The sequence below is a fragment of the Pelophylax lessonae genome (genome assembly GCF_965119305.1).
Source record: "Pelophylax lessonae genome assembly, chromosome: 13".
NCBI lineage: Eukaryota > Metazoa > Chordata > Amphibia > Anura > Ranidae > Pelophylax > Pelophylax lessonae.
Window position 1 is genome coordinate 186,080,880 of NC_138780.1, and position 23,730 is coordinate 186,104,609.

Genomic DNA, 23,730 nt, shown 5'->3' on the forward strand with positions numbered 1-23,730 from the left:
TCTTTCCCTTTTAGTATAATATAGGCCCATTGGCGCGGGGGATATACTACTAGTATATCATATACTATGGTTGTAATGGTGCCTGAGGTATCTCGTAGAGATGTAATAAATGTAGGGCGATGTGGGCCTTTGCAGAGCCTCGCTAGAAGCTTACCCGCTTTGTTGCTGTATGTATGTAGTGTAGCATCCATATGTGCTTGTTTGGTTAGCTCTAGAGTGTCTACCCATGAGTCGAAGGCACGTTTGGTTGCCTGCCATTCAGCTCTGTTTTCAGGGGAATTTAGAGTGGAGAGGGAGCGCTGAGCAAGACTGAGATGGGAGCTTGCTTCCCTATAGTTTGTTAAGGCATGTTTCTTATATGAGGTAGCATATGAGGTGACCCTACCCCGAAGATAGGCCTTGCCTGTTTCAAAGAACAAATTGGGGTTGCCCATATGGGTCGAGTTAGCGGAGGAAAATTCCACCCAGGCCAAGTCCATATATGTCTGAAAGTCAGTGTTATTGTGTAAGTATGATGGAAAGCGCCATAAATGGGGGTTAGATTGGAAATCTGAGATTTCGAGTGACACCAAGATTGGGGCATGATCAGACATGGCTATATCGTGGATCTCCGCTCCTGAAATAGCTGAGATAATACTGTCAGTGCAACATAAGTAATCAATTCTAGTGAATATATTATGTGGGGTGGAAAAAAATGTGAATTCCCTGTCTACTGGGTGAGCTCTGAGGCGAAGAGTAGTGGGGAAAGCCTGTGTGAACTTTACTTGTTACTGGTGGAGCCCCATACAGATGTGTTGGAAGGCTTTCCTTTTCTTTGATACTTCAATGGAACAGTCGGCAAAATCAGGATCTTGATTCCGTCGATTTGTAGGGATCTACTTGTATTTTTGTAACCAGCTTTATCTGCATAATTCAGGTATTTAGCGATAATTGGACGGAGAGATGTGCGGTCAGCGCGGGAGTATGCTCTCATGCAATGAGCCCGTTCCACTGTGCAAGGGCCTGATAGGCCTAGTGCTTCAGGTGTGCACCGAGCACAGAATTCTGGAACAGCTGTTGGTTGCATGGATTGTGGGACCCCCATGAAACGCAGATTACTGTGTCTCGATCTGTTCTTCCAGATTCTGGATTATATATCAGTTTGTTTTGTCCTGTGTCTGTTCCGTGGCTTGAGCTTGGTACAACTCATCCTCAAAATTTGATATCCTTTGTTCAGCTTAATTAAGCTTAATAGCATGTTCCCCAAGTTCTTTTTTATAAGCAACATCCCTTCATTCACAGCCTTCTCAACTGAAGCTTCTATAGTAAGGACAAGGAGTGAGGCCACAGCTTGGGCTGCTGTCCTTCTGTTGCTGGGAGAGAGGGGCAGAGCCGACACTCACCTCCATTGCAGGCGCCTCCACCATGTTGGCGAGCGGGGCCGAGTGGGCGCTAGACGGATTGCGATCACGGACCGCTTTTGTCCAGAAAGCGGTCCATGTTTGTTGGACAGCTTCCCGGAGGGTATGTGGTATGCAGGTTGATTTTTTAGGCAGGTTTTCGGGCCAAGCTGCAGGAGCTGTTATGGAGTACAGCTACTCCATGCGGCGCCGTTGCAGGAAGTTTAGGTTTTAATAACTAAGGCTAGGTTCACACCATACAGGTTTGACTGGGTATGTGCACAGTTTGAGCATTTTCTTTGTGTTCCCATTAATTTTAATGTTCTGTCCTACACACGAGAAAGAAGTCCCTGGCCCATAGGTGTGCGCAGCCTATTGCATTAAGGTGTGCACTCCAAAGTTTAAATACACAGTAACAATTACTCACTGTGTTCATTCAGAAAGTCGCCCCTTCCCCTACTCATCCTAAAACATCCCTCTGTGTGTGCCCACAGCAACAGCCAGTGGGAAAGAAGAGGAGGAACGCCTGCATCACTGCGGGGCTCAGGGCAGTAGGGGGTATTTGCGCTGCACCCGGTGATTAGGGTGTGCGCAGGCACACCTGGCACACCTTGTGAGCACGCCTATGCCCTGGCCCTTTGTCAGAACTGGACCAAACTTCATGGCTGTTCATCACCAAGCAGTTTGGCATGCACAAAAACTCACACGTTAGCAGATGCATTGGGCATCGCTAAGTATCTGCTGCTGTACGCAAAATGGCATGTTTTCTTGACACGCAAAGAAACACACTGCCCTTTAGCAGATATGCAGTGTGACTCACGGTTTGTTTAGTGTGCTGTTTAGGCTTAATCACTGTGGGGAGTAGTGTGGGGGATGCCACGTCCGCTGCAGGAGTGCCAGCAAGGGATGGAGCTCATTCCAGCTCCTGTAGTTAATGGAAGTAAGAGAGGAAATATCCGTGATGCCGCACATCCATGGAGTCCTTTGGTGGTATGAGAGAGACATCTTCAGCCTGGGCTTCCACCAGGTCACGCCCCCAATGTGTTTTGTTCAGCCCCCTTGAGCTTAGCCATGGGGATCCCCATGACTAAGCTCCGGGGATGGAGCGAAACATGTTGGGGGCATGGCTTGGATAGAGCCCAGGCTGAGGTTGTCTCTCTCATACCACCAAAGGACTCCATGAATGTGCGGCATCACAGATATTTCCTCTCTTACTTCCATTGACTACAGGAGCTAGGACGAGCTCCATCCCTTGCTGGCACTCCTGCATCACCCACACTACTCCCCACAGTGATCAAGCCTAAACGGCACACTAAACAAACCATGGGTCACACTGCGCATCTGCTAAAGGGCAGCACGTTTCTTGCATGTCGGAAAAACATGCAATTTTGCGTACATACCCGTACGCACAGGGTGTAAACCTAGCCTAAATTTGCCTTACATTTTATTATCAAAATTTTCTAAAACCCCTCAGTTGCTGTAATAAATACAATTCATTAATCAGAAGTGCCCCTTGACCCTCTCCCATACTCGTGGGGTACACATGCCAATGACCGAGGCTTCCTGATCCCACAGCGTTTGATATAGCTTGAGTGCACCCTGTGAGCTGTCCGTGCCAGGTAAATTAGCATTGTCTGGACTATGAAGAGTAGAACAAATCTCGTCCGGGAGGTCAGGATACGTTTGTGATCTTTTTTTAGTTGTCTCCCGGAGGCTGGAAGCAAACAGATTTTCCCGGCTGCCTTGAAAATAAAGGCCGGCATTGATAGGCGAATTTTCATGAAGTGATTATACTGGTGTGGAGCAGAGTGCTTACTCTGGGGCGTACGATTTCAGGAAGTTGCTGTTTTCCTACGAAGGAACACATTTTTAATAAGCTGTTTGTTTTAGCACTCCTCCAGCCTCTTTCTCTGTCCTACAAAAACACCAAATGTCCGCGTAGCCTTTTTTTTTTTTTTTGCTTTGTGTTCTGGAGGTTGTTCCAAAGTTTCTTCAGCAGGGTTGGTCTACTCTCATCCTGTTTTTCACGATAAAAATAAACACTTCATGCAGCTGGCAGGAATCAGATGCTGATGATTGCAGAGAATCGCCGACAGGGGCTGTTTACTCGGTGATCGGGTTAGGACAATAGGAAAGGGTCATCTTTTTACATTTTAATTTGTGCACAACATAGACTGCCGAGAAACACGATAGCAGCCATTTATCACATGCAGTTTTAAGTTTATTGTCTATTCATCCAGGAAAAATTGTGTGAACGATCATCTATGAAGGTTCTCATTTAACCAGGTTATGGTATAGCTAGTAGTAGTCGATCACATTCAACTGAACTTGTTCTGTAATGTTGAAGATGTTTTATCGCTTCTTCAAACCACTTCTTCTGCTCCTTTTGTGAGTGATCACTAATTTAGCAGGGTATTTCCATCTATAGATGATGTGGTTACGAGGGCCTTTAGTCACCTTAAGCAGGTTGTTGCGTCTTTGCATGGTAAATTTGGAGAAATCCAGGAACACTTGGATTTAAAAAATTTTCTCTGGAGGTTGATCTACATGCTTGAAAGCTTTCAGCAATTTTTCCTTAACTTAATAAAAGTGTACTTTAATAAAGTAAGCACATTCGGATGGAAGATGAGGAGGTTTTGGAATGCGATGGATGCGATCTATTGTAAGATCCGCTGTGTGTGAGGTTAGGTATTGCGGAAGGAAGATATCTTTTAATTAAATGAGATGCTGGGCAGCCCAGCAGCTCAACTGCATACTGGGCAAGTTCTGGCCAGTGGTCTATTCTAACCCATTGGATCGTCGACTGAAAAGCTCTCCATCTCTGTTTTCACCCCTAGATAATCGTCCACCATATGATGCAAATGCTGCTGATGGAATGTGAAAGCTTAGAGCCCTAGGCTGCGAGGACTAAAAAAGTTGGGAAATGCATCACTTAAGCGGCTCTCTTCTCCACCGCTCCTCTCTTGACCAACAGAAGCCTCAAGCTACATTTTCCACGACACTGTAACCTACCAGAGTCGGGAAAAGATAAATAGACTCCTCTTTAAAGTGTCCTCAAGAGATTTCCTCTTCTGCACCCTCTGTGGGGACAGGATAAGTTCTGAGATTTTCCCCTTGTAACGGTGGTCAAGGAGGGTTGCCAACAAATAGTGATCCTTCTCCTTGATGCCACATATTCTTGGGTCCTTTCTCAGGCTTTGAAGCATGAGAGAGCCTATGCACCACAAGTTTGCAGAGGCATGAGAAGCAGACTCCTCGGGGTCACTGAGATTACAGTATCTGGAACTGCCTCCTCCCAGCCACGTACTGGGTTCTGGGGATGGAAAACCATCTGTTAAAGGTTGATGTATGTCTTCCTCTGCTTTAATGCCTCCAAAACTGCCAGAATCCTCCTCTTCCTCCCTCTCCTCTTGTGCGTTCTGTGGCATAGGAAGAATGGTGTCTACATAAAGTGGGCCTTGAGAGGAAAGGAAGTCCTCCTCTTCCTCCCGCTGCTCTGCCTCGGGTGCCCTGTACATAATGCCACACAGAGTCTGCTCCAGTAGGAACACAACAGGGATTGTGTCACTGATGCATGCATTGTCACGGCTCACCATCCTTGTGGCCTCCTCGAATGGTGACAGTACAGTGCATGCATCCTTTATCAGCAGCCATTGGTTTGGGGAAAAAAAGCTGAGCTGGCCTGAGGCTGTCGTTGTGCCAAACTCACACAAGTACTCATTGACGGCCCTCTGCTGCATGTGCAGCCCCTGCAGCATTGCTGAAATTTGAGTTCCCCATGGTGAGAATGTCACAAATTGGGCGGGTTATGGGCAGGTTCAATTTCCCGCTGAATTTCAACCAACCAAACACTGGCTGTGTATGACCGCCTGAATGGCTACAGACTCTTCTAGCCTGCTTTAGCAGATCTTCCAACCTTGGGTACCTATTTAGGAAACGCTGCCCCACCAAATTGAGGACATGTGCTAGGCATGGCACATGTATCAACTTTCCTTGTCTAAGGGCAGACTGGAAGTTTGTGCCATTATCACACACCAACATTCCTAGCTCCAGCTGGCGTGGCATAAACCACCTCTGGGCCTGCCCCTGCAGAGCTGCAAGAATCTCTGCTCCAGTGTGGTTCCTGTCCCCTAGACACTCCAGCTGAAGCACTGCATGGCACCTTTTAGCCTTACTCATTGAATAGCACTTTGAACGCTTAGGGGGTGCTTGTGGTTCATAGGACAATTCAGCAGAGGGAGGCATGGAGGAGGAGGAGGGGGGAAGGTAGCTGACAAAACTTGCATCATCCCCAATAGCTGTTTGGAGATGTGGCAGCACAACAAGCTGCAGCACAGAGCCCTGTCCTTCATCCTTCCAAATTGCAAGCAGAGTTACCGAGTGTGCTGTGAACGAAATAGTGCATCCCTGACCATGTTTGCTGGACCACGTGCCAGCATTAATGTGGACTTTGAGGCTGACTGCCTTGCCCAACGATGCCACAATATTGCCGTTCACATGATGGTACAGAGCTGGAATGGCCTTATGTGAAAAGAAATATCGACTGGGAACCTGCCATTGTGGTACAGCACATTCTGCAAATTCACGGAAGGTGTCAGAATCCACAAGACGTAAAGGCAGAAGTTGTTAAGCCAGCAGCTTTGACAAGCTTGCATTTAGACACTGGTGGTGTGCTACTGGCAGATGTGCTGCAAGGACCTGGGACACCTTGCGCTATACCAATTACCCTGTCAGTAGAGGCTTCTAAGAGGTCTTCTTGAGGTATAGAGGGGGTAGACTGAAGTGAGTAAGGAGGAGGAACAGAATTGCACCCCTTTTGTGTAGCTTTCAGGTGCTCTTGCCAACAATCTGAGTGGTGGGCGGGTAAATGCCTTGTCAAGCATGTGGTACCCAAATGGCTGGTGTTTTTGCCACACTTGATGTCCCTGAGACAAAGTTTGCAACAGTGCGATCAGGCCCAGTTAGCTGAGCTGTGGGAAGGGTGCCAGGAGATAACAGCTCCACAATGTGATGGAATAGGATGGCTGCTCTCTACTCTTCTATGATGGCTGCCTCGTTGGGGTTGTGCCTCACCCTGACTTTCCTCCTCTGCTCTATCTGGCACCCAGGTCGCATCAGTGACCTCATCATCATCATCTCCTCTATCCTCATTACCACTGGAGACAACTTGGTAATATGCTGCAGCTAGGGGAACATGACTGCCAATTTGTGCACCAGTGTTCTCCTCTCTCTATAGGCTTATGTTCCTACCTTCCTAAACCTCAGAACCAATATCTGAATCAAGTAATGGTTGTGCATCCTCAAGAAGCAAGTGGCTGGCTGACGCTGTGTTCAAATAATTCAGCTGACTCCACCATGCCTGATGCTGGGACTATGGCAGTGGACAAGGTGGCAGATTTAGCCACTCTTGCAGCTGCATTGGACTGTGCACTAGTCTCTGCTTGGGTGACGGAGGATGAGGATGGTTTAGTAAGCCAGTCCACCAGCTCCTCTGCATGCTGTGGCTGGATAGCATGGGCAACCTCACTAAACAGGGGAAATTATGCTCTGCCTGAGGACTGACCACGTCCACCTTAGACTGTGGACACAAATGCTGCTGGCCCCCTCACAGTGCCATAGGAACATCTGCCCCTCATTGTTTGCCTCCCAGACATGATGGGAGGCAAACAATGATGTTTGTCTCCCAGACATGATAGGAAGGTGCTTATTAACAAAATGTAATAAAGATGTGGAAATATGTATGTGGATGCACATTAATCAGTGGAAAGGGGTGCTTGGTGCACTTTAACCTGAGTACTCACTACACAGACACCCTCTACTGACACACTGCAATATCATGCACTAAAACTGCACTAACACACAGAAATATATTGTGTTAAACGTGCACTAATGCACAGAAATATACTGCGTTAAACGTGCACTAACGCACAGAAATATACTGCTTTAAACAGGCAGTAACGCACAGAAATATACTGCGTTATACATGCAGTAATACACAGAAATTTACTGTGTAAATGTGCACTAGTGCATTGAAATATACTGCGCTAAACAGCACGTAACACACTGAAATATATTGTGTTAAACGTGCACTAATGCACAGAAATATACTGCATTAAATGGCACATAACGCACTAAAATATACGGCGTTAAACATGCAGTAACGCACAGAAATATACTGCATTAAATGTGCACTAATGCACAGAAATATACTGTGTTAAACGCGAAGTAACACACAGAAATATACTGCGTTAAACGTGCACTAATGCACTGAAATATACTGCGTTATACGGCATGTAACGCACTAAAATATACTGCGTTAAACATGCAGTAATGCGCAGAAATATACTGCATTAAATGTGCACTAATGCACAGAAATATACTGTGTTAAACGCGCAGTAATGCACAGAAATATACTGTGTTAAACGCGCAGTAACGCACAGAAATTTACTGCGTTAAATGGCACGTAATGCACTGAAATATACTGCATTAAACGTGCAGTAAAGCACAGAAATTTACTTAGTTAAACGTGCACGAATGCACAGTAATATACTGCGTTAAATTTGCAGTAACGCACAGAAATATACTGCGTTAACAATGTAGTAACGCATAGAAATGTACTGCGTTAAACGTGCAGTAACACACTGAAATATACTGCGTTAAACTGCACGTAACGCACAGAAATATACTTTGTTAAACGTGCACTAACACACTTAACTATAATGCAGTAAGCCTGCCCTGACAAAACAAACTGACACTAAAGTAAAAATGAATGCTTTAGTTGTATATAAAATGCACTTTTTATCTTTCAAAAATTGTTTCCCAGTGCTAAACCTTTCATCCAACTTCTAAATTGCTGCATTTGTAAATTTCAAAAGCCTCTATAAAAGAATATTAGTGGTAAAAAAAGCTATTGTGGGTTTGTATAAGGGGGCATGACAGGGGGGTGTGTCCTATGCCTACATACTTTTTGCTAATAGGTGTCCCTCATTCCCATCTCAAAAAGTTGGGAGGTATACCCAGAACCCTTTATAGAGTTTTAAATTGGGAGACGGGGACCTTACTCCTGAAGGATACATCTTATCAGACGAAATATATTGTTTCCAACTTGTCTGATGACGATTTCCCCTTGATGCCCCCATGAGTTCAGGTTCTACAGATACCTCATTGACTATAGATCATCACCTCACCCAACCGTTATCTGTCATCTAATGTCTTTAAGCAACTTTAGGCTTCATGACAGCCTGATGCAATTAAAATCATTCTTCTGTTAGAGTTAGAAGACCTGTCAAGTTTTATTGATGCCTGTCACCCCATTAGGGAGATCTCTTCTAATGTTGTATCCCAGTAACATCAGGAGAGAAGATAAGGAGAACAGGTTAGACAGAACACGAAGTAAAGAGGTAAACCACAACACTGTAAGACTCTCTAACCATTCTCCTCTCTACTGAATAAAATGTATTTGTGAACCCCTTATGTTAACCACTTAAGGACCACCCACGCGCAATGTACTATGGACGTGCGGCCTGTACAAGCACAGCGACGTACCTGATTAGACACATCGGGATTTTGGCAGCAGGAAGTCCCAGCCAATGAATAACAGAAGAGAAAGGAGAGCAGCACAATCTAAATGCAGTATGAAAGATGCATTTAATAACAACAGACAAATGCAAACTCACAGGATGGGCGTGATAAACCGGCATGTAAAGGGTTCATCGGGGATCCAGGGAATCTTTGTTGGTTCCGGCTGTGCTGGTGGCTCTCAGCACTTCCAGGTACGTGGTGTCCCTCAGAGAAGAGCCCCTGACTTTACTTCCAGGTAGAAGGTGGGAGGTGCATGCGAAATAATGAAACAAAATTTTGGACAAAATCCTTATTCAAATAGAATTCAAATCAATTTTTAAACGGTTTCAAATTTGATTTGAATTCAAAGCATTTTTCAAATTTCCAAAAAGAATAAAATAGAATAGAAAGTAAAGGAAAATAATAGAATAGAAAATAATAGAAAAATATAATAGAAAATAAATAAATTGAATAGAAAATAAAAAAAGAATAGAATATAAAGGAATAGAGTACAATAGAGCAAAACAGAATAGAAAATAAAAGAAAAGAATAAAACAGAATAGAAAATAAAGGAATAGAATAGAAAATAATTGAATAGAAAATAATAAAATAGAATATAACCATTTTCTGAAATTCGAATTTCAAATATAATAAATTTGAGTTGAGATAGAATAGAAAAGAATGAAATAGAAAAAAACAATAGAATAGAATAAAATATAAAGAATATAACCACATTCTGAAATTAAAATTCTGAATAGAACAGAAAATAAAATAATATAATAAACAATAGAATAGAATTAATATAACCATTTCTCAAAATTTTAAATGAAATAAATTTGAATTTGAATATAGTGCAAAAGAATAGATTTGAATAGAAAATAAAAGGATAGAATAGAAGAATAAAAAATAAATTTAAATTTCAAATAGAATAACTCAATTTGAACAGAATAAATTAGCATTCAAATAAAATGGAAAATAATGGAATATAATAGAAAAAGAATAGAATGGAAAATAAAATAATAGAATAGAAAAGAATAGAATAAAACAGAAAAAAAATAATAGAATAGAAGGAATAGAACCATCTTCCAAAATTTGAATTTTGAATAGAATAAATTTGAATTTGAATAGAATTTGAATGGACTTCAATTTAAATTAAATTCAATTTGAAATACATTAGAATTTTCCGAATTCAGTCAAATCGAGTTCAATTCAAATGAACTCGAAATTCGAATCAAAATCGAATTAGAATAAACAAATCAAATTGCGAAAATGAATTCAATGAATTTAACTAAACAAATTTACAGTAACAACAAAATGAAACAAAACATTTTTTTTTTTTCGTTCTGCACATGTCTATTTCACGCAAACCAATTAATATAAACTTTTTGGGATTTTTTTTTAACCAAAGACATGTAGTACATTTTGGTATAAATTTATGAAGAAATTTAATTTCTTACATTTTTTTATTGGATTTGTTTTATAGCAGAAGTAAAAAAAGCCCCAGGGGGTATATTCCCTCTCTCTTCTATAGGTACTTTTTTCTGCCTAGTCAGGAGTAGGGACCTAGTTCCTTGCTGGGATTTCTGGTCCTAGCAATTTTTTATTTTTGGATATAAATTTTTCTCCTGTTTTTCCAGTGAGATCTACAATCAACTGCCGGACTGGGCGATGGGCTGGATAATTTAGATCCAGTGGCCACCAATGAAAGAAAGAGAAAATGGGATTTTTGACATGCTGTAAAATCCATTTCTCTGATGTTCACTGAGGGACACAGCACCCACCCCTCTGTAGAGTTGTAATTCTACTGACACTGCTTTTAACAAAACTGAGTACCTATAGCAGAGAGAGGGAGTATACCCCTTGGGACTGCTCATAGGCCTCTCCAGACTTTTTTTCTGCCTTGTGTCCTACTCCTGTAGGGGACAGTATAACCCAATGGTTAAGAAGATCAGGAGCTGTGTCCGTCAATGAACATTAGACAAATGGATTTTACGGCAGGTCGAAAATCCCACTTTCTCTTTTGTTCATTGATGAACACAGCTCCTGATCTTCATAACCATTGGGACTTCCCAAAGCAGTGTTAAACATGAGGGGTGGGAACAGCACAAAAGAAATTCCCAAGGCTAACTATAGCCAACCAAGTAAACAGAAGCTCAACCAAAACAACTGGAGCTCACCTGAAAAAAACAATACACCCTCAAAGAGGACCAAGTCTTCTAAACAGCAGCTTGCAAAACCTTGCGGGCCAACGGAAGCATTGGCAGATGCCAAAACATCCACTTTCCAGATTGAACAAGGCAACCATAATTCCAGTTGAAGAGTCCCCGGCCATTCAAAATCTTTTTTTCGTTTATATAAGAAAAAATAAAAAACCCAAAGATGTTCAAATACCACCAGCTGTGTGAAAAAAAAATTATATAAATTTCATTTGGATACAGCATTGCATGATCACGAAATTACCAATTAAAGCAGCACAGTGCTAAATGGCAAAAAATGCCCTGGTCATGAAGGGGGTAAAACCTTGTGAAGCTGGAGTGGTCAATGAGGGCACCAAGACAGAAAGTGAAGGGAATGAGGGCCACCTGGTCAGGAAGGCTCGTCCTAAAATAGAAGCTTTTGTTGGTACCTTTGTTCCCATTGAAAATGGAACATAGGGATTCGCCCAGATTTTATTTGTCACAATGATTAAAAAGGATCTGTCAAGAGTTGACAGCCAATGCATTTGGGTGATCACACAGAAATTGCCCTTCATTGGGTCTTTGATTTATTGCACAAAACTAATTTGGACAACTGGTTAATCTTGGATCTTAATTTACGTAGGCTGTAGTTTGGTGCTCTAATCCCCTCACTCTTTACAAACTTTAGAAAGGGGATCGGCATGCGGTGCTGGGACAAGTTTATCCAGTGCCCACGGCAAGGATGCAGAATGGCATCCCCTCCAAGGAATGGCATAGGATGGGTGTACCACCTTGTGACTATTCTTTGCCCTCTTACTCCAGCTGTCCATTGTTAGCATGAAGTGTGCCATGTCTAGGTGTGGCCAATCAATGCTTTCTTATGTCTAGAAAGTATTTGCTCACATTGTGTGTTTTTTTGTCAACTGTGGGTGGATTGGGTGGAGGGCGGGCATATTGGAGCACAACATGACAGCAGTAGCTGTTACAACCAGGGCAGCCATCAGAAATTTTGGGGCCCCTTACACAGCTTTAGACCTGCCCCCCCCCTGGACTGACCACCAACATTCCCCAGGGTCCGCCCACTGTCCTTCCCACCAAATATACCCACTAGCCATCCCGCAAGTCCTTCAATGCACCCACTTTAATTTTAACACTCTTACAACCTCATACATGAAAGTGTATTCTAAGTCATCAGTGCTTTTAAAATTTAACAGTAAGGAATTATATTTTGGCAAAAAAATATGAAGCCTGCCTCCACAACAAGGTAGACTCTTTTGAGCAGGACCCTACACTAACAGCACTGTCTTTTAAAAAGAGCACAATCCAGCAAAGAGACATCCCCATATAGCAAAGAGATGGCCCAATCCAGCAAAGAGACATCCCGATCCAGCAAACATGTATCCCCATCCAGCAGAGAGACATCCCAATCCAGTAAAGAGACATCACTATATGGCAAACAGACATCACAATCCAGCAAAGAGACATCCCCATATATTCAAAGAGACATCCCAATCCAGCAAAGAGACATCCCCATATATTCAAAGAGACATCCCAGTCCAGCAAATAGACATCCCATATATTCAAGGAGACACCCCAGTCCAGCAAAGAGACATCCCCTATTCAGCAAAGCGACATCCCCATATAGGAAAGAGACAGCCTAATCCAGCAAAGAGACAGTCACAGTATACCTCCAAGCCCCACTGAGCCCTCACAGCTGTTCCCACTTCAGCAGTGCCTGCCTCTCCTCTTTCCCTTGCATCGCTCCTCCCTCGGGACACCTGGGCCCCCTACCTCTGTATGGGCTGTACCCCCCCCTAATGGTGGCCCTGGTCACAACAGACATGAGGCTGCGCCCTGGATGGCTGCCCCTCCTGTCCACCCTATGCCCCAACCATGCCTGTATGTCCCCAAAATGTCAGTAGAGCTTTCTTTGGTCCTGGCCTATTTCTCATACAGTCTTTACTTTTATCACATCCGGGTTTATATGGCCAGGAGGCAAGCATGCAGGGAAAAAAACGCTGATATGGATTTTAGGGCTTTCCAATCTATCCAGAATTAAAAAAAATAGGCTTAGGCTGGAGTTGGGCTTTAAGCATTCTTACAGCTCTACACTCCTGGTTCACTAGGCCGACCGCCTGTGACCACCATCCACAGCAAACAGGAGGAGAGACAGCCGTCGCCCTCCTCCTGGGACCTGGCTACCCGCCCAAAGACCCCCTGTCACATGTGCCCTTGGCTTTTATAACATCTCCCAGGATGCACCACTGTTTGTGCCAAACCACTGGAATAGTCACAAAAGCTTGTGAGTCACTGGCTGGGTTTCCTCCACTGTCCAACAGTCTCACCTATTGGATACAGTGGGGACACTCCCTCAGCCCAGATGAATCACACATGGACACATGCAACAGGCATAACAACTGATTAGGCTCCCCTGATAAGCAGATGGAGCAGGCTATATTTTACCTGCTACTCCCCTGTTAAGCAGGCAGAGCAAACCACTCTCCTTCCTAGCACCGATCTAGGAGGGTGCTACATTTATTTTCATAGTGAGGTTGAAAAAAGACACCAGTCCATTCAGTTCAACCTGTGATGAGTGTGTGTGTGTGTGTGTGTGTGTGTGTGTGTGTGTGTGTGTGTGTGTGTTTGTTCTTCATAGTGAAAAGAAGTCTTTTTATGTCCTCGCCATTCATTTTATGAAAAAAGTGGGCAGCAAGTCTTACTCATTAGGGTGACATATAATGACGAATTCCTATAATTCTCCAGTAAAGCAAAGTAGGTTTTCAGTGATGTCAAAGACATGTCCCCATGGCAATAATATCTGTTTATCTAGATACTTTATTAAAGACATTTTGTCTCCAATGGACATAACAATATAGAGAAGGCAACATGCAGAGTGACACGCTAATTGTACTTATTTATCATCATCAAAATATTTCCTGTATTGGAAGACAAAATTAAAATCCTCAGGGCATAAAGTGACCTTAACCACTTTACCACCGGAGGATTTTGCTGTCTTACGTCCAGGCCACTTTTTGCGATTCAGCACTGTGCGAATTTAACTGACAATTGCGCGGTCGTGCAATGCCGTACCCAAATGAAATTTACATCCTTTTTTTCCCACAAACAGAGCTTTCTTTTGGTGGTATTTGATCACCTGTGCGATTTTTACTTTTTGCGCTATAAACAAAAAAAGAGCATTTATTTGGAAAAAATAACAATATGTTTAACATTTTTTTATATGAAATTCCCCCCCAAAAAAATGTAAAGATCAAAATTTTTTAACATTTTTGGCCAATTTGTTTTCTGCTACATATGTTTGGTAAAAAAAATCACAATAAGCGTATTTTGATTGGTTTGCGCAAAAGTTATTGCGTTTAATAACTAAGGGAAAGATTTCTGTCATTTTTGGTGTTTTTTTTTTTAACGAGTAATGGCGGCGATCTGCAATTTTTTTTGCGGGACTGCGACATTGCGGCGGACAGATCGGACCCTTGACTGACATTTTTGACACTTTTGGGGGTACCAGTGACATTTCTACAGTAATCAGTGCTATACATATGCACTGTTACTGTAAAAATTACACTGGCAGGGAAGGGGTTAATTTTATTGGAGAGGGAGGAGTTAATGTATGCCTGGTGCTTACTAACGCGTGTGGGGGGAGGTGACTGAGTGACACAGGGACAGATCGCATGTTCAGCTATGCTGAACACTGCAATCTGTCTCTGTTTGTCACTTAGGAGATCCGCCCGCTCTGTTTACACAAGCAGGCGGATCTCCAGACTCGATTCCCCAACGATCGGGGAAGAGCAGCGGCGATCGCCGCCGCTCCTCCCCTGGCCCGACTCCCGCTGTGACTGAAAACAGCGGGAGCGCACCTCCGGCGGCGCGTGAGCGCCGCCCTACGGGGGGAGAAGTCTATGTCGCTGGACGGAATCGTGCCACTTTGCCGCAGTACAGTCCCAGTGACTGGTCGGCAAGTGGTTAATGGCATCTATGGCAGGAGGTGGGGGTAAACCATGTTCTCAGCACTTGTGAATGTCTCCTGTGGCTTTCAATATCATTTCTATGCTGACGACACCCAAATCTATTTTTCCACCCCTCAGCTCACTCCACCAGTCTCCTCACTCACCACTAATTTACTAACAGACATATCAGCCTGGATGTCACACCACTTCCTCAAACTCTCACAAAAGTGAGTACACCCCTCACATTTTTGTAAATATTTTACTCTATCTTTTCATGTGACAACACTGAAGAAATGACACTTTGCTACAATGTAAAGTAGTGAGTGTACAGCTTGTATAATAGTGTAAATTTGCTGTCCCCTCAAAATAACTCAACACACAGCCATTAAAGTCTAAACAGCTGGCAACAAAAGTGAGTACACCCCTAAGTGAAAATGACAAAATTGGGCTCATTTAGCCATTTTCCCTCCCCGGCGTCATGTGACTCGTTAGTGTTACAAGGTCTCAGGTGTGAATGGGGAACAGGTGTGTTAAATTTGGTGTTATCGCTCTCACTCTCTCATACTGGTCACTGGAAGTTCAACATGGCACCTCATAGCAAAGAACTCTCTGAGGATCTGAAAAAAAGAATTGTTGCTCTACATAAAGATGGCCTAAGCTATAAGAAGATTGCCAAGACCCTGAAACTGAGCTTTAGCATGGTGGCCAAGACCATACAGCGGTTTACCGGAGAGGTTCCACTCAGAACAGGCCTTGCCATGGTCATCCAACGAAGCTGAGGGCACGTGCTCATTGTCATATCCATAGGTTGTCTTTGGGAAATAGATGTATGAGTGCTGCCAGCATTGCTGCAGAGGTTGAAGGGGTGGGGGGGTCAGCCTGTCAGTGCTCAGACCATATGCCACACACTGCATCAAATTGGTCTGCATGGCTGTCATCCCAGACGGAAGTCTCTTCTAAAGATGATGCACAAGAAAGCCCGCAAACAGTTTGCTGAAGACAAGCAGACTAAGGACATGGATTACTGGAACCATGTCCTGTGGTCTGACGAGACTAATATAAACTTATCTGGTTCAGATGACCTCTTGCAGGAAGATCCAAAAACTATACTGTCTTCTAGGACCTACCTAGGAGGGTGATACATCCAACCCCCCCCCCCGCCAAACTGAGCCATGTCCTCATTGGCTCTGGGCGTCCGCCCCTTCAAAAACACCTGTATAAAAATATACAAGGAGTTTCCCACAAACTTGAAAAATGGGGAAAAGGGAAATAACATATGTACAGGGCCATGGGGAATACTCCAAATGTGGCCAGTGAGCACAATCATTTACGTGAAAAAGTATAGACATCAGCTGTACAAGAATTTACAAATGTACACGGAAATATCCACCAAGTGCATTATATTAATTCACCCCCCACCAAACAAAAACTGCTTGACAGGATGGTTAAACATCCTGACTAACTATACATGTATGATGGGTGCACTAAAACCAACTGTATATCCCAAATGAATCACTCAAAAGTATTACAATGTGGAAAAAATTGTGAAACAAAAACACAAATAATATAGGTGGAAATTATAAATGCAAGAATTCATAAGTCCATAAAATATTCATAAAAGTCCATAAGTGGTGACTCAAACTGATGGAAAAATTGAAACAATACTTCTCAAATTCAGTGTGAAAACCCCACCACCAGGTTACATTCCTCCTTACCAGACAGAAAATAAGGTGCAGATATATTGCAAATGAACTAAGAAACACAGCAATCCCAGGTGCTTCCAATCTCTAAGTGAAAATCACCCAAATTGATCTCTTACTGAACTGCAGATAATAAGCTCTTGTAAGATCCAGCAAAAAACACTATCTTCTCCTCCGTATCCAACCTCTAACAAGGTATCTCTTAGACCACGGGAACCGGAGATCCCTCAGAACAGGGAGCAGGATTTGTAGTTAGACCTGTTGCCTGCGTCCAGGGTGTGTTTCATCTGGTCTAACTATACTACAAATAACATTTGTACACATATGCACAGAAATGGGCCATGGACAATCTCCCAAGAGGCATTGAGACCCCTTGCAAACCTGCAAAGAAAATGTGAGTATGTAGCAAATTTACATTCTATTTACTTACAGTGAGACTGTCCTCTCCACAGAGGCGACCTTCTCACCTGAAGAATCTCAATCACTAGTATTCATGTAGAGACAGCGAATGCATCCAGGCCCCTAAGGGCAACTCTTGACTCGTCGTCCTGTTGTGTTCCTGTAATAGATAAACAGAACAACCTGCCACTCTGACTAACAAAGCATATTCTGTACTGGTTCTATTCGGGAACCGCATGACTAGTAATAGGCAAAACCCCTCTCAATTAAGAGGGTACTTTTTTCCCTTATCTCCCTACCCCCCACCACCCGCTTCTTCCTACCGCTTCCCGCTCTCTTCATATCTTCTCTCATCTCCTTTTCCCTCTTTCGTTTCTTCTTCACCATTCTGCCTCTCCGTTGTCTTGCTGAATTTTGTTACCATTCTTGCTCACATTTCAACTCAAATCATGTTTTGTTCATATTCATGGTCATGAGTATGCTGTTGGAGATGGTATGTTTTTTCCTCTCCCATAGTGGTTGATACGTTTTTGTTTCTATCTGTTGATTGTACAAACTTCTCAATAAAAACTTATTAACAAAATAATTACCAGGGTACTGACTCTTTGCTAGCAACCTCAGGAGGAACCCTGGTTGAGAAACCCTGGCATAGAGACAGGCGTATTCTCCACAAGTGCTTCATTCCAGATTTCGGTCACCATCCACTCAGGTTAACTTGCAAGCTCACCATGGTAAGTCATACATCTCCATTTTTTACATCCGTTGGGTGTCTATTTTTTTTCACTTGCCTGATGAAGAAGGTGGACCTCCGAAACAACGTTGCAGCCCGCCCTCCACGTTTTGCCCAGCTGTTCTGATCCCTGTCGGACTCCGTGGAGGAATCCACAGGTCACCATTGCGTCATCTCCGGCCAATTCCGCTTCTGGTCTTCGGTCATTTCCGGTCCCGGACACCAGCGGGCACTAGCGAGGCTGCCCATCCAGTGAGCCTTTGCTATCCGTAGGTTACAGTCTAGTGCCCGGACCGTGTGTTTACCTGAGTACAGTACCGCCATCTAGACCTCCCAGCCCACATATACCATCTGGCTTCACTGCGGGGATCTTCCACCGATACCATACAGGCTGATCCTGGATTACCTATATGTAAGTTGCTATAATAAATCTGTCGTTGTTTACTCATCCTTGTGACTTGGCGCCCTTGTTTTTTTTTCTTTACTGTAATACTTCTTCATAATGGTTCTCCCACTTTCCCTCTTTTCTTTTAATGGAGGTGATATTGTTCATGCCTGATATTATTTGTCACCATAAACAGCACAAATCAAGACACAAAGTAAACACTTTTGAAACTCTTCTCGTCAGAAACAGAGATTGCTCGGAACTTTATTGGATATAAATATTTCACTTTTTAAGATTATCAGTCATTGTTGTATCAGAAGCACGGCGGACCTTCGCTGCTTTATCAAATCACACATCCACCTCCGCAGCAGCCTTTCCATTTCTTTGTATATTTTACAGGACGAGATATTTTTGACGCACGATCCCACCGATCACCTGAATAGAAGATGCTTAATTCACCATCCTCACAACAAGCACTTAATCAAATTGAGCACAGCACGTCAAGCGATACACAAGGTTTTCGCGCCGGAGGCGGTTAACCCAACATCGGCTAATGGTGACTTCAGCCGGGAGGGGACCTCTCCACTTAGTTATTCTCCGTAAACTGAATAAAGAAAGAAAATGTTTTTTTTTTGCCTTCTCTTTCTCAAGAGGACTCGCGATGCAAACTGCCGCGCTCACAAAAGCCATTTGCTTCAAATAATGCGGCAGATGGTAACGGGATTTGCATATTTCTGAACATGAGTCTCTCAGCATGGGAGAGAAAAGGGAAAAAAAAAATGTTCAATAAAGTTGAATAAAACCGAAAATGGCAAAAAATGTCACTGTAAATCTAAAGGAATGCAAGACCTTTCCAGCTCCGCAGCCTGTAAGTCTTTCATAAGAACTAATTAGTACAGAAGTACAGAGACTTCTTTTGGATTTGGAACAGATTGATGCGATGAAGAGAAAAAAAATAGAAAAATTCAAATATTTAATTTTTTTTTTCCTGCAAAAACTTTTCTGATTACCGTATATACTTGTGCATAAGCCAACTTTTTCAGCATGTTTTTTTATGTTGAAAAAGCCCCCCTTGGCTTATACTCGAGTCACGGTCTCACTTACCTTTTCCCAGGTCAGTGCGCATACACCGCCGCCGCCCGTAAAGCCCGTACATGTTCGGCTATTCCTGGGCAGACGGCGCATGCGCGGTGACATGTTGGCGCCGGGCGGCGCCATTTTTAAATGTAAGGCGGAAAGGTAAGTGAGACTCCCCTGCTCCGCAGCCCCTGCATCTCCTCAGAAGATGCAGTGCTGCGGGCATGGTACAGGAGCTTCTCCTGTACCATGCCCACAGCACTGCATCTCCTGTATCATGCCTGTACCATCTGTGCCATGCCTGTACCATCTATGCCATGCCTGAACCATCTCCTGTGCCATGCCTGTACCATCTCATGTGCCATGCCTGTACCATCTCCTGTGCCATGCCTGTACCATCTCATGTGCCATGCCTGTACCATCTCCTGTGCCATGCCTTAACTATCTCCTGTGCCATGCCTGTACCATCTCCTGTACCATGCCTGAACCATCTCCTGTACCATGTCCGCAGCCCCTGCACCATGCCCGCAGCCCCTGTTTTGGGTCTCATTGTAGTCCAGTTGGGTACAGTAGCTGCTGCATTTCCCACCCTAGGCTTATACTCGAGTCAATACGTTTTCCCAGTTTTTTGTGGTAAAATTAGGTACCTCAGCTTATATTCGGGTCGGCTTATACTCGAGTATATACGGTACAGTGCATTGATGGTTTTAAAGGGACATTGGTCTCCAAATAATGCAGGAACAAAAGGGGCACCAGACTAAGTGCAGCACATAAAATCAATTGTTTAATTGAAATGACAATAAGCAACTTCTTAGGTCAGAAGAAGAAGCTTGTTGCTTCGAAACGCTTTATGTCAGTACGCCCAACACGACCTCCGTTTGACGCCACATTCCGCCCAGCGCCATTTGCGTTCTAACCTTGGTTACAGCGGTGTCTGACCACATCCTGCTTCCATCCAGGCAACAACAGGGAACACAGTGTGTTCGCCAGGCTGCCACGGCTTTAGGGCAGGCCGGAGAAACTTTGAGACTGATGTTTTTACAGAAAAATGCTCTTAGCACTGATCAATATATTATACATCTATGTATTGTTATTACCTTTTAGATGTTCCTCCACCTCCTAGACACTTCAAATTTTTCGCTATTGGATTATTTTTATTTGTTTTTTCCCCAAGACTTGCTGGAGTACATTGTGGACCAAACCAACATTTACGCAGGTCAATTTATTGCCTCCAACCCCGATTCTTCCTATGCCCGCCCGTTCAATTGGCGCCATCTTACAGTGGACGAATTCAAAATATTTTTGGGACTTACACTCAACATGGGGCTTTCTAAGAAGAATGAAGTCCATGCCTACTGGTCCAGCCACCCCATCCACCACATGCCTCTTTTTTCCGCTGTCATGTCCAGATCAAGGTATGACATGATCATGCGCTTCCTCCATTTTAGTGACAATTCACAGTGCCCTCCCCGAGATCATCCCAACCACGACAAATTATATAAATTGCGCCCCCTAATAAATGATTTTTTACAAAAATTTGCTGAAGTGTATGTCCCAGACAAAAACATCTGTGTGGATGAATCCCTGATCCATTATACTGGCCGGCTGCACTTCAAGCAATATATCCCAAATAAGAGAGCCAGGTATGGGGTGAAGATGAACAAATTATGCGAGAGAGCCACTGGGTATGTCTACGCCTTTCGTGTCTATGAAGGCAAAGACTTCCAGCTCCAGCCCCCCGAATGCCCAACATACATCGGAACCAGTGGGAAAATTGTCTGGGACCTGGCATACCCCCTGTTTAAAAAAGGGTACCATCTTTATGTGGATAATTATTACACCAGTCTTCCCCTTTTTCGCCACCTATACCTGGAAAAAACCCTGGCCTGTGGTACTAGCAGAAAAAATCGGAAGGGATTCCCACAACCTCTGGTCCAAAAAAACCTTCAACCGGGGGAAACCGCATTTATGAGGAATGAGGAAGTGTTGGCCATGAAGTGGAGGGACAAGAAAGATGTCTACATCTTGTCCACCATCCACAATGACACCGTGGTGGAGATTACCCGAAGACGTGGCCCCATTACAAAGCCTGAATGCGTCCACGAATACAATTTGTTCATGGGGGGGGGTGGATTTAAATGACCAGATGCTGCAGCCCTATTTATCAACCAGAAGGTCCCGTTACTGGTACAAAAAAGTTGCATTTTACCTATTTCATTTGGCCATGTACAATTCCTTTGTCTGCCATCAAAAAACACCCGGAAACCCACACCTCCACTACCTCAAGTACATTGAAGAAATCATCACTGCCCTAATATACCAACAAGGACCGGCCCCAGCAAGCATTCGCTCAGATAGTGTGAGTAGACTTCACGAGCAACATTTTCCCTATAGTATTCCCCCCCACAGAATCAGGAAGAAGGCGCCAAAAGAGATGTCGTGTGTGCAGCAGTAATGGAATTCGAAGAGACACAAGTTATCATTGTCCCGATTGTCCCTCCCAACCTGGCCTATGCATTGGAGATTGTTTCAAAATCTACCATACAGCCATAAGATTTTAGATCCCCTTAATTTTAAGACTGCCATTTCCCTTTTTGAAATACCCTTCCAGATCACCATGCTAGCATGTTTCTACGTTACCAGACCCTGGCCTGTTTACCGACGATGCATTTGCCTGCCGCTTTGAAAACCAAGTTTCTGAAATCCATGTGTACCGACCTCAGCCTGTTTACCAACGATGCCTTTGCCTGCCGATTTAAACCAAGTTTCTGACTTCCAAGTGTACCGACCCGGCCTGCTAATCAACCACGCTTTTTGCCTGCCACTTGGACTGATCTTTTGCCCTTCTACTTCAGTAGACAGGGGTCTCACATATATGTGAGGGGCTTCAGAAGAGAGTTAGGAGTATGGAAAAACCGTTTTTGGTTTTCTGTGTTCCCATAACAGGGTCTGGAGTCCGGAGGCTTCAAAGCGATTTGGGTGGGAGAAGCCTCTACCCCTGTCCCCATTCTTTCCTGACAGAGGCCTAAGCGTGATGTTCCTTCCTGCTGCCTGGATCAATATTTTGTGGGGTTGAACATATCGCTGCATATAATGACCCAGGACTTTATAGACCACATCTCTGCCTGCTACCTGGACCAATGCTTGGCTGTGCTGACACTATCCCTGCTTGCTGCCTGTAATGACTATGGACAGTATCCCTGCTTGCTGCCTGTAATGACTATGCACAGTACTCCTGCCTGCTGCCTGTAATGACTATGGACAGTATTTCTGCCTGCTGCCTGTCCGATTGCTTTTGCTGTCACGGACCACATCCCTGCCTTCTACCTGGATGCTCTCCTCTGTGGACCACTACTAAAACCACAGGTAATAATTTATTTACCCTTTGCTCAGCAGAATATATTTTGGGGTGTAATTGGTATGTACATGCTATGTGTTAGAAATATGAAGGGCCTTCAAAAATGTAATAGGTTGTCAGGAAATTAGATGTAAAATGCATGCTCCTAGAACGTCTGAAGGTGTCTACTTGGATGTTGGGTCTCGGTTTATGGCCAGGCGGTGTAAAAGTCCCACACATATGGTATCTCCATACTCAGGAAGAGTGGCAGAATGTATTTTGGGGTGTCATTTTTGCTATGTACATGCTATGTGTTAGAAATATCCTATAAATTGACAACTTTGTGTAAAAAAAATAGGTTTTCATTTTTTTCCCACATTTTCCAAAAACTTGTGGAAAAAAATGACATGTTCAAAAGACTCACAATGCCTCATAGAATATACGTTGGAGTGTTTTCTTTCCAAAATGGGGTCATTTTGTGGGCAATTTCATTGTCTTGGTGCTCCAGGGCCTTCAAAAGTGTGATAGGTAGTCAGAACATTATGTGTGTAATTTATGCTCCTAGAATGCCTGGCGGTGCTACTTGGATGTTGAGTTTCGTTATGTGGCCAGGCTGTGTAAAAGTCTCACATATGTGGTATCGCCATACTCAGGAGGAGTGGCAGAATGTATTTTGAGGTGTCATTTTTGCTATGTACATGCTATGTGTTGGAAATATCTTATAATTGGACAACTTTGTGTAAAAAAAATGCGTTTTCATTTTTTTTCCACATTTTCCGAAAGATTCTGGAAAAAAATGACATGTTCAAAAGACTCATTATGCCTCATAGATTATACGTTGGGGTGTTTGCTTTCCAAAATGGGGTCATTTAGCGGGCTTTTTCAATGTGCTGGTGCTCCAGGGCCTTCAAAAGTGTAATAGGTGGTTGAGAAATGAAAAGTGTATTTTATGCTCCGAGAACGCCTGGAGGTGCTACTTCAATGTTGGACTTCTGTATGTGGCCTGGCTGTAAAAAAGTCT